At 44.1% G+C, this 17,821-nt stretch overlaps 1 long non-coding RNA gene across 2 annotated transcripts; it reads left to right on the top strand.

Moving 5' to 3' along the window:
• The first annotated feature begins 2,522 nt into the window (after positions 1-2,522).
• Positions 2,523-16,147, top strand: LOC130295155 (uncharacterized). Of its 2 annotated transcripts, XR_008848710.1 has the most exons (4): positions 2,523-2,621; positions 4,755-4,956; positions 5,055-5,130; positions 15,721-16,147. It is a non-coding gene; the product is annotated as an uncharacterized LOC130295155 (long non-coding RNA). The 2 variants fall into 2 exon arrangements; XR_008848709.1 differs by having other exon boundaries at positions 4,755-5,130.
• The last annotated feature ends 1,674 nt before the right edge of the window (positions 16,148-17,821 follow it).

Below are 17,821 nucleotides of genomic sequence, written 5' to 3'. Positions count from 1 at the left end.
GGGCCGCAGCAGTCTGCAGGAAGTGAAGTTTCGTCCCCAGCAGAAAGCCGCGGCAGACACGCCCCCTCCATGTATCTCTATGGGGTACATGGAGGGGGTGTGTCGGCCGCCGCGTCATGCCGGGACAGAACGCCCCCTTTCCAGCATACTGCTACGGCCCCGTCCAGGAGATCCCAGGGGGCCCAGCACTCGGACCCCCCTTTGGATAGGGGATAAGTTATATTGCCCTACAGATGCCCTTTAAACAGATATGTAAATTACTTCTATGTAAAAATCTTAATCCTTCCAGTACTTATCAGCTGCTGTACGCTCCAGAGGAAGTTGTATTTCTTTCTGGAATCCTTTTCTGTCTGGCCACAGTGCTCTCTGCTGACACCTCTGTCCATGTCAGGAACTGTCCAGAGCAGGAGAAAATCCCCATAGCAAACCTCTCCTGCAGGTGTATAAATATATATATATATATATATATATATATATATATATATATATTCTATACAACGGAATTCAAAGCTGGAACATGCTAGAAAGGTTACAAGGCGTCATCGTCGCTCTCTACACCCCCTGCTGGTGCGTTGTCTTTTAGGTGTATGTGGGGCTGTTCTGCTTACACTGTACATTGTAGACTTTTGTGATGTATTGACGCTGCGTGTTCTCTAACAATCCGCGATGTAGCTGAGCTAAGCAGTTGTAACAAGGTACAAGGTGCTAACAAGGAAGCAGCAGAATCCTGAATGCACTTTCAAAGCCGCCGGTCTCATCCAGTTCTTATAGGTGGGAATTGTTTTTCGCTCCTTCTCTCTGTAAATTGGCCATTATGTTGTTCTGTACAGCACTGTAGAGCTGGGGGGCTGTTACATTGTCCATGGTGCTTGTTTTCTCCTATAATAAAAGGAGAGAGATCCGCCATTAGGACTCTAATATTCTGGGTATTTCATTGATTTTCCAGGTTGCAGAGAGCAAGAAAATGCTGCCATCCGAAATCTATGTCCTCGCTCACACTTGGTGGTGCAATAGATCAGTGTTTTCCAACCAGAGTTCCCCCAGCTGTTGCAAAACTACAACTCCCAGTATGCACAGCCAAAATTTACGTTTAGTCCTTCTTTTACTGTTTAAGGCCCCGTTCACACTACGGAGTTCTCGCGGCTGAATTCCGCGAGCGGAGATTCCGCCTGGCGGACGCCGCCGGAAGTACTTTGGCGCTGGGGCCGCGGGGCACTGTGCCGTCACCATTGAAGGCTATTCAGTGCTCGCGGAATCCGCGCAAAGAATGGACATGTTCTATCTTTGCGCGGAACACTGAAATGTCCGCCACTGAAATTCCGCAGTGTGAACGGGTCTGGCGGAGACCCGTTCACACTAATGTTAAAGTTTACACCGCGGAATTGCGCCCGCGGAATTGCGCCCGGAAATTCCGCGGCAATTCCGTAGTGTGAACGGGGCCTAAGACAGTATCATTCAACCAGGCTGCCCCCAGCTGTTGCAAAACTACAACTCCCAGCATGCCCGGACAGCCTTTGGCTGTCCGGGCATGCTGGGAGTTATAGTTTTGCAACAGCTGGAGGCACCCTGGTTGGGAAACACTGCAGCAGAGAGTCATACCACCACCTCAGGTAATAATCCCTATCAGCTCATCATTTGTGAACTCTTGAAAAAAAGAATTAAAAAAATTAATAAAAAATAGATATACAAATAAAATAGAGATACAAGCAAAACTAATAATAATGATGATGCTAATAATAATAACTATTATTATTATAATAATTAATAATAAAAATGATAGTAACAATAATAATAAAATGATAATAATAATGATGATGATGATGATGATGATGATAATAATAATAATAAATATAATAATAGTAATAATAATAAATATATATATATATAAAATTAAATAATAATAACAAATGTAATAATAATAATAAATAGTAACATAGTAAAATAATTAAATAATAATGATAATAATAATCTAAAATAATTAAATAATAATAAAAAAACAAAATAAAAATAATTAAATAATAATTAGAGTAATAATATATTAATAGTAATAAATACAATAATAATAACAAATACATTAATAATAATAAATGCAATAATAATAATAATAACAACAACAACTACTATCATTATTATTATTTTTGCTATTGTTGCTGCTATTATTTTAGTTTTGCTACAAATATTGTCACAGATTTCTTTTTTCTCATTTATTATGCGATTCCGATCCTTTTTGCAACTCATGTAGCCTGACTGAGATTGGAGGGAGTGTCACTAGGGGGGGATGGGGCTGTGCCTTAAATTGGGCCAAAATTTTGTTGCAAACAATATTGGCACAAACTAAGCCAGACGAATATTGGTATATAAGTTAATAAGTCTAAAGTTACACCAGATTTTCCATATATCAAGTCAACATCAGAAGTGAAGGCATAGGAAGAGATTTATCAAAACCTGTGCAGAGGGAGAGTGGGGCAGTTGCCCATAGCAACCAATCAAATCACTTTCACTTTGCAGAGGCCTTGTTAAAAATGAAAGAAGCCAACTGATTGGTTGCTAGGGGCAACTGGGCAACTTTTCCTCTACACAGGTTTTGATAAATCTCCCCCAATGTCCTTGTGCGCTTACAGGTGAATTATGTCCTGAAGAGAAGGGCATGCTGGGAGTTGTAGTTCTGCAAGGATGTCAGGACCTGCCAAGAGTTGTAGTCATGCAGCAGCCGGATGCAAACACATGCTGGGAGTTGTAGTTTTGCAATAGAAGGATGTCAGGGTATGCTGGAAGCTGTAGTTTATAACAAGAGCAGTGGGTCAGGGGGGCTTTCTGGGAGTTGTAGTACTGCAACATGTCAGGGCACGCTGAGAGATGTAGTTTTCAACATCAAGATATCAGTGCTTGCTGTGAGTTGTATTTTTTTACACAGCAGGGTAAGACAGGACATGCTGGGAGTTGTAATATTGTAACAGTAGGATGTCAGGGCTTGCTGGGAGTTGTAGTTTCGCAAAAGCAAGAGGTCAGCACTTGCTGGGAGGGTTTATTTTTGACTCCGCAAGGTGACAGGACATGCTGGGTGTCATAGTTCTGCAACAGTAAGAATTCTGGGCATTAGGGTTACCATACTAATTTGCATAATTAATTATATATGCGTGACATCACAGGGTTCACATATGCGGGGGAAATTTTGTCCTAATCTATAGCCCTATAACTTTTTTATTTCTCCTTATACGGCCTGTTTGAACAGTACCATTTTTGTTTTGATGTAAAAAATTTTTTTTTTACCACATTCGGAAGTTGCAGTTAGATACTAACTACAACTCCCAGCATGCCCTGATACACCCTATGACTCGGCAGCTGCCCTAAACGAAAACTACAACTCCCAGCATGTTGGACTATATAGTAGTATAGGGCAGTGTTTCTCAAACAGGGGTGCCTCCAGCTGTTGCAAAACTACAACTCCCAGCATTCCCTGGCAGCCAACGGCTACCCGGGCATGCTGGGAGTTGTAGTTTTGCAACAGCTGGAGGCACCCTGGTTGGGAAACACTGGTATAACACATGGTGCAACATTCCAGGAATTGGGGGTTGGTTGGATAAATATCAGCCATGATAATTTGCATAATTAATTATATATACGTGACATCACAGGATTCCCATATGCAGGGGACTTTTGTCCTATTCTGACCCCTATTACTTTTTATTTCTCCTTATACGACCTGTATGAGGGATCATTTTTTTTGCGCCCCGATCTGTAGTTTTGAACAGGAGCATTTATGTTTTGATGGGACTTTTTGATCGTTTTTTTTTATTGATTAAATTTGTGAATTGCAGTTAGTTACTAACTACAACTCCCAGCATGCCCTGATACAGCCTGTGGCTCAGCAGCTGCCCCAAATGAAAACTACAACAAATGGACTAGTAGCATATAGTATAGATCAGTGTTTCCCAACCCGGGGTGCCCCCAGCTGTTGCAAAACTACAACTCCCAGCATGTTGGACTATATAGTAGTATATAGTATAGGTCAGTGTTTCCCAACCAGGGGTGCCTCCAGCTGTTGCAATACTACAACTCCCAGCATGTTGGACTATATAGTAGTATATAGTACAGGTCAGTGTTTCCCAACCAGGGGTGCCTCCAGCTGTTGCAAAACTACAACTCCCAGCATGTTGGACCATATAGTAGCATATAGTATTGATCAGTGTTTCCCAACCCGGGGTGCCCCCAGCTGTTGCAAAACTACAACTCCCAGCATGTTGGACTATATAGTAGTATATAGTACAGGTCAGTGTTTCCCAACCAGGGGTGCCTCCAGCTGTTGCGATACTACAACTCCCAGCATGTTGGACTATATAGTAGTATATAGTATAGGTCAGTGTTTCCCAACCAGGGAGTGCCTCTAGCTGTTGCAAAACTACAATTTCCAGCATGCTGGGAGTTGTAGTTTTGCAACAGCTGGAGGCACCCTGGTTGGGAAATACTGGTATAACACATGGTGCAACATTCCAGGAATTGGGGGATTGGTTAGATAAATACCGTCCATTGCATTGCCGGTATTTTTAATATAAAAATACCGTCATTGTGGCCAAAATACCGGCTGTACTGGTAAAATACCCGCCATATGGCAACCCTACGGAGCATGCTGGGAGTTGTAGTTTTGACACAACAGGATGTCAGGGGATGCTGGGAGTTGTAGTTTTGCTTTGTAGCCATTTTGTAAATACCACAGTGGAGCTTTATCGTGTGTTCGCCAAATCTGATTTTTATAGAGAAAGAAGCGGCAGAATTCCTGTTTATCCAGTGATGCCCCCCCCATGACTATACTGTGAGGGGCGCGCCGGGCGCAGCCATGTACCGTAAATACGAGTTATCGAAGCGAGAGCACAACACACCAGTAATGACAGGATTCGCCGAGCGGGCAGCAGAGGTCACTGTTCACACAGGGCACCCGGGCGTGCCGCCTCCGCCGCAGTCTGTATAACCTCCTCATAACTGATGGGAACGGTATAATTAATATTGATGATCGGCTGCTAGTTGAGATGTTGTTTTTTTTTCTTCTTGTTTTTTAGATTGCCGGCTTACCATAAGGCCCCTGGAGAAGAGAGGGAAAAAAGGTAAAGCGTGCGGCTCCCGAGACGCCAGGAGGTAATTCCAGACATTTATTTTTATTTCTGCTCTGAGATGCGAACGGTTCAGAATAAATTGGATTTGTACTTGTGGATCAAATGGTCTTTTTTGTTGGACGCTTTTATTTCGCTGAATAATCGATGTATCAAGTTGATTACAGTTTCCTGCCGTGTAGATTCCGTATATTCTTGTCTCTGTCTGTCTAATGCATGGTGTATAGGATTTATGGCCCGTCCTCAACCAGGGTGCCTCCAGCTGTTGCAAAACTCCAACTCCCAGCCGTCTTTTTGGCTGTCTGGGCATGCTGGGAATTGTACTTCCCCAACTAGAGTGCCTCCAGCTGTTGCAAAACAACAACTCCCAGCATGCCCGGACAGCCAAAGGCTGTCCAGGCATGCTGAGAATTGTAGTGTCAGGACATGCTTGGAATTGTAATTACCCAACCAGTGTGCCTTCAGCTGTTGCAATATTACAACTTCCATGCTGGAAATTGTAGTGTCTGGGCATGCTGGGAATTAAAGTTCCCCAACCAGAGTGCCTCCAGCTTTTTTAAAACTACAACACCAAGCATGCCCAGACAGCCTTTGGCTTTTCAAGCATGCTGGGAATAGTATTTCCCCAAACAGTGATCCTCCAGCTGTTGCAAAATGACAACTTCCAGCATGTCCAGACAGCCAAAGGCTGTCTGGGCATGCTTGGAACTGTAGTGTCCTGGCATTCTGGGAATTGTGTCCGGGCATTCTGGGAATTGTGTCCGGGCATTGCCAACCAGGGTTCCTCCAGTTGTTGAAAAACTACAACTCCCAGCATGCTGGAATTTGTAGTTTTGCAACACATGGAGGCACGCTGGTTAGGAAACTACAACTCCCAGCATGCCCGACAGACCGTGAATTGTGTCCAGGTATGCTGGGAATTGTAGTATGCCAACCAAGGTGCCTCCAGCTGTTGCAAAACTACAACTCCTAGCATGCCATTACAGCCTTTGGCTGTCCGAGCATGCTGGGAGTTATAGTTATGCAACAGCTGGAGGCGCACTGGTTGGAAACATATACATTCCCTGACATCCATACAAAGTTCATAATTATTGTAATATGGCAGACATATTTTATTGGCACTGTCCCTTCAAGAGTCTCCTCAGTTGACCTTGTCAGTCTGCAAAATCTACTTGGTTGTTCTCCAATTTAAATAGCATTCAGTTTCCCTTAACATATTTTACTTTTCATAGGTACAAAAAATTTTATATAATTCCATTTTAGATAGATAGATAAGAGATAGATATATATGAGATAGATAGATATAAATAGATAGATAGATAATGATATAGATAGATAAATAGATATGAGATAGATAGATATGAGATGGATAGATAGGAGATATATAGATAGATATGAGATAGATATGAGATAGATAGATAGCGCCAATATAGACTGTAGAGAGGTACAGAGATTGTCACCGATCAGATTGACCCCAGTCCCCAATGGGGTTCACAAGCTAAATTCCAAATTCCCCTATCAGTATATTTTGTTGGAGACCTCCATACAAACACAGGGAGAACACTGTTAGGGGCAGCGCTCCGGCCATCCATTCTGGCTGCGAGCGCACCCTCTCCCCTGGCATGGGTGGTCCTGGGACTCGCTGTGCGGGAAACTCCCGCATGCGTGTCCCGGACGTTGCTAGGGGCAACACTCCGGCCATTCTGGCTGGCTTTGAGCGCACCCTGTCTAATCCCTGCGGCGGCTCCAGGACTTGCTATGCGGGACGCGCCCGCATGCCAGTCTCGGGCATCTCCTCACCTCCTGCTGTCCCCGGCCTTCCTGCTTCGGTGCTTTTCCGGCATGCGAATCCCGTTTCCTTAGGGTGCGCGCGCGCCGGAGTGGCTATATTTAAAGGGCCACTACGCCCATAAATGGTCGGCTGCTGGGCGGAATCTATATTAGTCTGGCACCTCCCTATCATGGTGCCGGATATTCGTGCTTAGTGCCTTAGAGAAAGCGTTACATTGTGTGTGCCATATTAGTGTTTCTGACCTCCAGCCTGTGACCTGACCTTGCTCCTTTGCCACCTGCATTCTGACCTGTGCTTCATCCTGACTACGCTATACCATCTGTGCCAAGTTACATCTGGGCAACCTGGGGTGGGGGCAGCATCATGTCTGGAGGAAACCAGGCACTGCCCATCACCTGCCCAATACCATCCCTACAGTGAAGTATGGTGGGGGCAGCATCATGTCTGGAGGAAACCAGGCACTGCCCATCACCTGCCCAATACCATCCCTACACTGATCATGGTGGGGGCAGCATCATGTCTGGAGGCAACCAGGCACTGCCCATCACCTGCCCAATACCATCCCTACAGTGATCATGGTGGGAACAGCATCATGTCTGGAGGAAACCAGGCACTGCCCATCACCTGCCCAATACCATCCCTACAGTGATCATGGTGGGGGCAGCATCATGTCTGGAGGCAACCAGGCACTGCCCATCACCTGCCCAATACCATCCCTACAGTGATCATGGTGGGGGCAGCATCATGTCTGGGGGAAACCAGGCACTGCCCATCACCTGCCCAATACCATCCCTACAGTGATCATGGTGGGGGCAGCATCATGTCTGGAGGAAACCAGGCGCTGCCCATCACCTGCCCAATACCATCCCTACACTGATCATGGTGGGGGCAGCATCATGTCTGGTGGAAACCAGGTACTGCCCATCACCTGCCCAATACCATCCCTACACTGATCATGGTGGGGGCAGCATCATGTCTGGTGGAAACCAGGCACTGCCCATCACCTGCCCAATACCATCCCTACAGTGATCATGGTGGGGCAGCATCATGTCTGGAGGAAACCAGGCACTGCCCATCACCTGCCCAATACCATCCCTACACTGATCATGGTGGGGGCAGCATCATGTCTGGAGGAAACCAGGCACTGCCCATCACCTGCCCAATACCATCCCTACAGTGATCATGGTGGGGGCAGCATCATGTCTGGAGGAAACCAGGCGCTGCCCATCACCTGCCCAATACCATCCCTACACTGATCATGGTGGGGGCAGCATCATGTCTGGTGGAAACCAGGCACTGCCCATCACCTGCCCAATACCATCCCTACACTGATCATGGTGGGGGCAGCATCATGTCTGGAGGAAACCAGGCACTGCCCATCACCTGCCCAATACCATCCCTACACTGATCATGGTGGGGGCAGCATCATGTCTGGAGGAAACCAGGCACTGCCCATCACCTGCCCAATACCATCCCTACAGTGATCATGGTGGGGGCAGCATCATGTCTGGAGGAAACCAGGCACTGCCCATCACCTGCCCAATACCATCCCTACAGTGATCATGGTGGGGGCAGCATCATGTCTGGAGGAAACCAGGCACTGCCCATCACCTGCCCAATACCATCCCTACAGTGATCATGGTGGGGGCAGCGTCATGTATAGAGGAAACCAGGCACTGCCCATCACCTGCCCAATTCCATCCCTACAGTGATCATGGTGGGGGCAGCATTATGTCTGGGGGAAACCAGGCACTGCCCATCACCTGCCCAATACCATCCCTACAGTGATCATGGTGGGGCAGCATCATGTCTGGAGGAAACCAGGCACTGCCCATCACCTGCCCAATACCATCCCTACACTGATCATGGTGGGGGCAGCATCATGTCTGGAGGAAACCAGGCACTGCCCATCACCTGCCCAATACCATCCCTACAGTGATCATGGTGGGGGCAGCATCATGTCTGGGGGAAACCAGGCACTGCCCATCACCTGCCCAATACCATCCCTACAGTGATCATGGTGGGGGCAGCATCATGTCTGGAGGAAACCAGGCGCTGCCCATCACCTGCCCAATACCATCCCTACACTGATCATGGTGGGGGCAGCATCATGTCTGGTGGAAACCAGGCACTGCCCATCACCTGCCCAATACCATCCCTACACTGATCATGGTGGGGGCAGCATCATGTCTGGAGGAAACCAGGCACTGCCCATCACCTGCCCAATACCATCCCTACAGTGATCATGGTGGGGGCAGCATCATGTCTGGAGGAAACCAGGCACTGCCCATCACCTGCCCAATACCATCCCTACAGTGATCATGGTGGGGGCAGCATCATGTCTGGAGGAAACCAGGCACTGCCCATCACCTGCCCAATACCATCCCTACAGTGATCATGGTGGGGGCAGCATCATGTATAGAGGAAACCAGGCACTGCCCATCACCTGCCCAATTCCATCCCTACAGTGATCATGGTGGGGGCAGCATTATGTCTGGGGGAAACCAGGCACTGTCCATCACTTGCCCAATATATCTCTACAGTGAAGTACAGAGATATTCTTAATGAAAGCCTTATCTGGAGCACTCTGGACCTCAGACTTGGCAGACCCTAAGTACACATCCACAACAATACAGGAGCAGCTTAGGGACAACTCTTTGAATGTCCTTGAGTGGCCAAGCCAGAGCCCGAACCCAATGGAACATCTCTGGAGAATCCTGAAAATGGCTTCACTGATGGTCCCCATCCAACCTGACAGAGCTGAGATGATCTGCAGAGAAGAATGGCAGAAAATCCCCAAATCTGGGTGTGTAAACCTTGTGGGCTCATCCCCAAGAAGACTGGAGGCCGGAATCACTGCCAAAGGGGCTTTCTGAACATACTGTAGATAAATTACAATATATATCTTCATATTTTAGTTTTATATCTATATCTTTTATATCAGTTTTATATCACTGATGTTTCGGAGCATCATTTTAGGATCACTTTTGGCTTTTTATGGATATTTTTGTTGACTCCATGTAAAAAGGGTTCCATAAAGAACATCACCCCTTTTACATCAGGTTGTATCATTGACAGCACCAGGTCATTCGCCATGCTTGAGATTCATCCAAATGATGTCATTCTCCATTCTAGTACTTACAGCCTTAATGGCTCCTAGATATGGATACAATGTAGACACCAAATGATGGATAAGGCTCATCGGTTACAGACAATCCCAGACTCGGGTGACATAATCGTCCTGGGAGAGCTCTTACAAGACATTATTAAGTGAGTCATTGGCTGAGCAGCGGCGGAGGAAGGAAACGCATTAGCTGACTTGTTTATTTACCATTTACATTACGACGCGAGGACGTAAATCTCAGGTCTGTAAATGTCTCGGAATAATTTAAATTCACTTTAACAATTATGAGAAGAAAACATTTTGTTTACTACTTATGTTTAATGTAAAATCCTATCATAGGAAATGTAATATCTAGAAAGACGTTCTCCTGTTTATAATACATTTGCAAACTTTTTGTAACCAAAGCTTTATATCAAGTGATCTATAATTCGGGTTGTTGCTAGGTGAGGAGCATTTTTCATCATAGCATTCCCTTATTAGAGTTATAGAGAACTTGGCAGCTAATGCACTTATACCGCGGAAAGGAGAAGTCAGTAGAGGACAACTTAGAGGACAACTCCGAAAATAGGAATTCACCTTGTCTATAGGTTTGCTTTCTTTTATACTTTATTTTATATTTGTCTTTGGCTTGGCAATGTTCCCAAACTGCCCATTAATGCCAACTTAGAGCTTCTTCTTTAGTTTTAGGATAGTCAGAAAGAGCATGTCCTCTTTGCAACTAGTGACATCACCTGACTGATGATGTCGTTCAAAATCGGATGCTTAACCAATCAACTGAGCGGAAGGCAAAGAAAAAAATGTAGCCCTCTGTTCTTATTTCTAGGGGTAGTCAACCGAAATGGATAACCTAACATTAAAGGGGTATTCCGGGCAAAAAAAATGTTCCCCTATCCAAGGGATAGGGGATAAGATGTCTGATCGCGGGGGGGCCCGCTGCTGAGACCCCCCGCGATCTCCCTGCAGCACTTGCATTCTATGCGGGGACTGCGTCTCTTGTTTCGGAAACCTCCAGGTTTCCGGGACTGGGGACGTGAGGTCACGCCACGCCCCCTCCATTCATGTCTATGGGAGGGGGGCGTGACTCCCACCACGCCCCCTCCCATAGACATGAATGGAGGGGGCGTGGCGTGATGTCACATTCCCAGTTCCGGAAACCTGGAGGGTTCTTAAACAGGAGATTCAGCACCCGCATAGAACAAAATATTTTTGCCCGGAATACCCCTTTAATAAACACATCTGCAATAAAAAGCAATCCATCCTTTGGAATAACTTGGATTTCTGGATTATTTTTTCTCCTGGCACTGTAGACATTTACTCAGAGTGCTGAGAAAACCCCAAAAATTATGATATACAAAGCAGCTCTCTAATGCCACCTTTTTGACGGTAGCATTTCCTTCAAGTCAATGTTCGACTTCTTTAAAAGAAGCCTTAGAACATAACTGGGGATTTAATTTCAAAGCAATAGTAGCGTTAAGAGCTCACCCCTTCCATTCCGACTTCCCCATGCACGGGCTCAACCGGCCCTTGATAGATACATGGTGAAAGGGAATAGTAGTCCAGCACGGTACTTGGGGATTTAGTTTGCCACGCCTATCATTTTGGAAATGTTTCATTTTAGGTAGCTTTCCCTTTAACTCAATGTTTTACTTCTTTATGAACCCTTAGAACATGACTGGGGATTCATTTAACCAAACCAAAGACTCCCCCAAAACAAAAAGTGTCCCATACATAGGCTGAACAGCAGAAATATTAAAGGCTTAATTTACCTCTTCACACTTTTTGGTGGCGATTATGAACTCAGACTAGACACTTTCATGTATCCGAACTGCTTTGAAACCGCTAAACAATGCACAATAATGGTGCCTGCGCTGTACTATGGAGGAATTCTCCATTAGATGTGATGCTTGTGATAGGACATGGCGCAGTTTTACTTATGAATCCATCAGAAAGTAAATTCATATGAATGTTGAGGCATATGGGGATTGTAACGCTGCTGGTCGGCAACCACTAGTGTACAATGTGTCCTGGCTCTTACCTGTGTCAGGTAACATTCTCTGTGCCACATCTCTGCTGTACGACCTGGCCTTCCTTTTCTGGATTCTTTCCTGCTGCTTCAGCCATTGCTGCAGTGTTTTCTCTGCCTTTTAGGGGCTACGAGCAAGCACTGGCTGAGACTTACAGGGCCAGTGTGCACTCTCTATTGGATCCCCCTCCAATCCATGCCAGGCACAACCTATAAGAGAGCACTCCTCCCTTCCTGTGGTGCCTGAGCAACATTGTAGTTTACTACAATGAAGGTTCCTTTTTGTATTGCTCCTGTGTTCCAATGTTCCCGACTCAAGCTTGTTTCCTGACTGTTTATGCTTGATGCTTTGGTTCCTCTTTGCATCCCCAGTGTATGGCCTGGATTATTGACTACGCCTCTGTCTGCTACTCAGCTCTGCTGTTTTAACGGCACCAGCTATGCTATACACCTGGCCTGCTCTGCTGCATCTGACTCTTGCTGTGATTATCTATCGCCAGCGTCAGCTTGCACAACCTGTCTGTATTCCTGGTGCTTGGCATCGGGGAGTCCTGGCTTGCTCGGCCAGCTGCCACTTACCAGGACCACTCTTGCGGTAGTGACCTGTTGTCTCACCTGCAGCTGAAGTCCAGTTACTGCATTCCGTGGTATAAAGGGTGAAAACCAGGGGAACACTTAGACTCTGCTCCCAAGTTTGGCCCTAAGCCAATTTGGTAAATGGCGCATCGGATCCACACCCCTTGGGTCATTACAGGGGTACTATAGGGGTCCATACACTATGAATGCATGTAATATGGATCCATATTTGGTGTCCCAGTACCGCATTTCATTCGGTACTTATTTATCTATGGGTCCCCGTAGCCAGAGTCCCTAGAACTTAGTAATATCTGTTAGTCAGTCCGCCCCTAGTCGCCTCTATTATAGTGTATGGATTCCTAATTTATCCATAGAATAATGTATATAGTATTAATATAGTATTATTTCTGTATATAAATGGTTAATTACTTGTTTCCATGGTGTCGCAGGGCCTTCGGGTCATGTGATGCGTTCCAAGCCTCATTCTGGATGCGTTCCAGGCCTCACTTTGGTATCTCTAGCCTCATTTTGGGTTTTGCAATGTATATAGATACTGTGATGTAAGCAATCCCATGATACCATGTAAAGTGAGTGGCAGATGTTCGGACCAAAGTCGCCACGCCCCCTGCCCATATAAGGGAGCGGCGGCCATCTTATCGCTCTCTTTCTCCTGGCTCTTGATGAGAGAAGACCTATATCTCAGTAATCGCAGTGAGTTAGGCCTGACCCTTACGGCAACGGCTGAATGATCTAAATTATAGAGTGTGTCATCCCCTAAGCACTCTGCAGTATCACCGGACCCAATATTTCCCCTAAATCCGGACGGATCTGCACATCACTACCTAAATTCAGAGACTATAAGTTTAATGCAAGGTCTGCAACTTCTGCCAGTCGCTAAGCAACTTAAGATCTGTTATATGAGACTGTTACAATGCATTGGATATTGCAAGGACTGCAGTAAAGTTATTCAAGTTAAATCTGCTTGTGGACTTTCAGTCATTTCATTGCACCTATCGCTTCTGGGAAGGGTGGCGATAGGCTGGAACACAGATTCAGCATACCAGCCCTCACCCTGGCGTCACGAGTGACTGGGTTAATATTAACCCCTCATATACCAACATCATACCATCCCTACCATACACCCCCCAAGGGCTACCACATATAGCTCCATGAAGTTATAATATCTTAACAATGCTGAAAAGGTTGTTGAGTATTATATAGGATTGCATCACCTACATTCTTAAAATCATCTGAAATCCCTTTCACAATGTCATGATGATCTTATCTTAGATATTCCAGAAGATAATCCTTGATGGTCATTCCAAATATCTAACCCTGTGATGGTATTTATATCCATATCTACCAGGTCATACCTCAAAGCCAATGTATAGTGAAAATAATTTCACCTATAAATACAAAAGCATTTAAAAAAAAATTCATTTAAAAAACATTTCTGCTGTCAACATCTCCTTGGCCAAAGCCAAGTTTGGAATACACAGATTTTCTTTTAGAGCATGGTTACACATAACGCATTTGCAGCTTATTTGACGCTGCAGATGCGCTACATGTGACCTTACCCTTATTCCTGTGCAACTCACAGATCCCTGTGTGTCTGCTCGTAGCGGTGGATTGCTGCCACGAGCAGACAACGCTGGACATGCGGGCACAGCAGAAGGCTCACTCTATGGACGGTCAGTGGCGCATATGCTGCGGATGCGCTACATGTGACCTTACCCTTATGAAGGATTAGTTTTATGATCCTTTTTGCCCACCGCGTTCAATCCACCACGCCCTCAGAAAAATGAGAACAACCTGCCATTTCTCCGGCAGCTTTGGAAAACAATGGCACCTGCTGCTACTGATCAAGAAAAATGAGTTGACTTCACATAAGTAGCACAGAGCGGGCTCGCGGTCCTCGGTCGGCAGAACACTCATCATTCAGGGAAACCTTTGCAGTTAATACTCATTACTTCTTCGGAATTGCAATATAATGATTCCCAGCCATTAGGACGTATTATAAAATTAATGGCTTAACCTTTTCCAGGTTGTGAAATCTAAGGATACACAAATTATCATACAGTAAATGACTTCTCCATAACACATCTCACGTCTCCCGACATCCGTTATGTGCTGGAGGTCACCGACTCCGCTCAATGCTGTCACTGCTGGATGTGTAGAACGCTGAATATTTTATACATTTACACAATGACATCGTCCTTTTTTAGGTAAAAAAAGATGTGACCTTTCCACGCTAATGAATTATATATTGATTATATTGATGACAGTGAAGGGTCAATGAGGTTCTTCTTTGTTCAAGGTCACCTTTATTCACCTTTCAAATGCTTTTGAGTCTCGCTCAACAAAGGGGGCATGGCTTAACCAGGAATTGGTCAATCACTGTTGTGGCCGCCGAAAGCGTGTTACTGGCAGCCACAGGAGGCCATGCTGTGGACTGTCCATAAAGGAGAGATAGGAAAGAAAAGTGAGTATGGGTGTTATTATCTTTTTTTTTTAATCTTGGACAGGTGGCAACACAGGATGTACTGCACTGTAATCACTTACATGGTCTGTAGTAGTAATGACAGAGGTTATGATCTATTGGTATTATTTAGGCATTATGTAGAGGCATCACCGAAGATAACTGCACTATAATTACTTATATGGTCTGTCATGGTAATAAATACAATTATGATATGGCTGTATTATTAAGGCATTATGTAGGGGCATCCCCGGATATAATTGCACTGTAATCACTTATATGGTCTGTCATGGTAATGATTTGGTTGTTTTCAGTGTAGGAGGTCCTACTAAACCCAGGTGACAGGCTGACATTATTATTTACAGGATAGGGTATAACTTGGTGATCGGTGGGGGTCTGAATGCTAGGGATGCTTATGTATAATCTTCTCTTTGGAGTTTCTCAGGTCTAGGTTTGATTATTGGTAACCGAGGGCAACCAAGTCAGTTGCTACTTGATACATTAGAGCCATAATGTTACACCGGTTGAGCACGTACTGACATAATCGTGGAGAAGACAACATATGAACCTCTTTGATGCTTCCACCCCTTCATCCTTTCGATTATGTTTCCTCTTTTATAGATGTCTGCCGAAGCCTTTTCGAGAACCTTCACGCCACTCACTTCCAAATATTAATCTAGTTTGAAAACAAAAAAAATAAAAAGAGCTTCTCTGCTCCTTACTGAAATCTTTCCATCGCTTACGGGAATTATAACTTTGGAAGCCTACAAGTTCAATCACGAGACGTTATTACATCGAGATTGCGAGAGGAATGTCCTGTGAAGTTTGCAATTTTCCACTTCGATTTCCACCAGAAATTCAAGCAATGTCAAGAGCTGTAAATCTGAATTAAACATTAGTGCTGGCACAGATGATTTTATTTATTTATTATTTTTATTTATCTATTTAATTTATTTATTTAATTGATTTATATAGTTTTTTATACCTTTATTTATTTATTTTTATTTACCTTTGTTTGTTTATTTGTTTATTTATTACTTGCTTTATTATTTATTGCCATTATTTATTTTAAGTATTTATTTATTTAATATTCATTTATTTATATTTATTTCTCTATTTATTTATTAATTTTTGACCTTTATTTAATTTATTTATTTAATAATTTATATGTATTTTATTTTTTTTGCTTTATTTATTTATTTATTTATTACTTATTTTATTATTTATTTATTGCCTTTATTTATTTTATTTATTATTAATTTATTTATATTTATTTATTTATTATAATTAATTCTACCTGCAAACATTTTGGCAGAATTCTTTCTTTTTGAAGCCACGGGAGATTATTTTAACTTTTTTTTATTATTTTTTTTAAATCTTCTGAGCAATAAATCCAAATCAAGATAAATGAATAAATAGATTCTTTTCCTATATGCCATAAAATTGAATTTTTTCCGAAATATTAAGAAACCATTTGGTTCAAAAGCAATTACCTTTTATATTTTATACAAATAAGACATTCATCCAGGCTCTTCGTGTTACCCGGACCTCAATCTAGTCCCAGCTGGGGAATCTTTCTCTCTGAAATAGGTTTTGAGGTCACCTTAGACCTCGTACCGTGAACTTTGCTCTGTCTTAACTGTTTGGGTTTATCGGTTTCCAGTGAAAAAAGTGTTCATTTCGTGTTTCTTAAGCTTGGAAAATAACAGTTTGGAGAAAGCCTCTAGAAAAGAAATAAGTAGATGAAAATAAGTCAATTGCGGCTTTTACTCCTGTCATCTTATACCTCAAGATAGCATTGTACATTCCATCAGAGTCTGTGGGGTGTCCCAGTACAGGAGTGGGTCCTGTCAGGTAAACATTGCCTCAGGTACCTGTGCTTGGACCCCCTGCTATGACTTAATATTCATTACAGTTTTTGTCTGTTGAGTTATAATGTTTTGCACTGTATCTTTAATACATGTGAAGGATATCTGTTAGAAGGAATGATGTAGAGCAAACCATGTGACCCTGATTGCACAACAAGATGCCCCCTAGCTAATCCATATATAGTGTAGGGGGGAGGAGTTATTCAGTTTCTAGTTTAGTTACTAGTTTAGTCTAGAGTTGAGTGCAGAGCTCAGTGTGTGGGCCACAGTGTGGAGAGGAGTCAGCAGTAGTGTGAGGTGATTTAAGGGAAGCCTAAAGAAAATCTTAAACAAGAAACTGCACCATTCATCAAGTGTGCCCCGCTCAGGAGGAGTCAGAAATTCCTAGCCATGGGCACAGGAGCTGGTGAGTCGACGGGCCACACAGTGCTAGTGTGGCATAGATACGATTGAAAGCCTAAGGCATCCCAAGGGGGTAGTCCCTACCCTGCCGATGTAGTTCCAATTGGACATTAGCAGAACCCTAGTCAGCATAGGATACCTCAAAATCAAGTCTAAATTCCCCAGTCTTCAGTATCTAAAAGCAAGTAAAAACAAGTGGGTGTTAAACGCTACAAGTCCCAGCAAGACTACAGAGCTCCAAAGGGTTACTCTGCATCTCCTCATCTAATCTGTACTGTGAGGACTATAACAACTACTTGTGTCTCAGTAAAAGATAGTTATCCATAACCTTGCATCAATGTCATCTTTGTCCCTGTGTTTGGCCCAGGAGAGGCTACCTCTACTTAGGACTGTGTAGGTTAACGGTGCCCTGGCGACACAAACTGTAAGCTACCTTTGCCACACAATTCACC

Source organism: Hyla sarda, chromosome 11 (assembly GCF_029499605.1).
Source record: "Hyla sarda isolate aHylSar1 chromosome 11, aHylSar1.hap1, whole genome shotgun sequence".
Taxonomy (NCBI): Eukaryota; Metazoa; Chordata; class Amphibia; order Anura; family Hylidae; genus Hyla; species Hyla sarda.
This window is presented reverse-complemented; position numbering and strand designations above follow the sequence as displayed.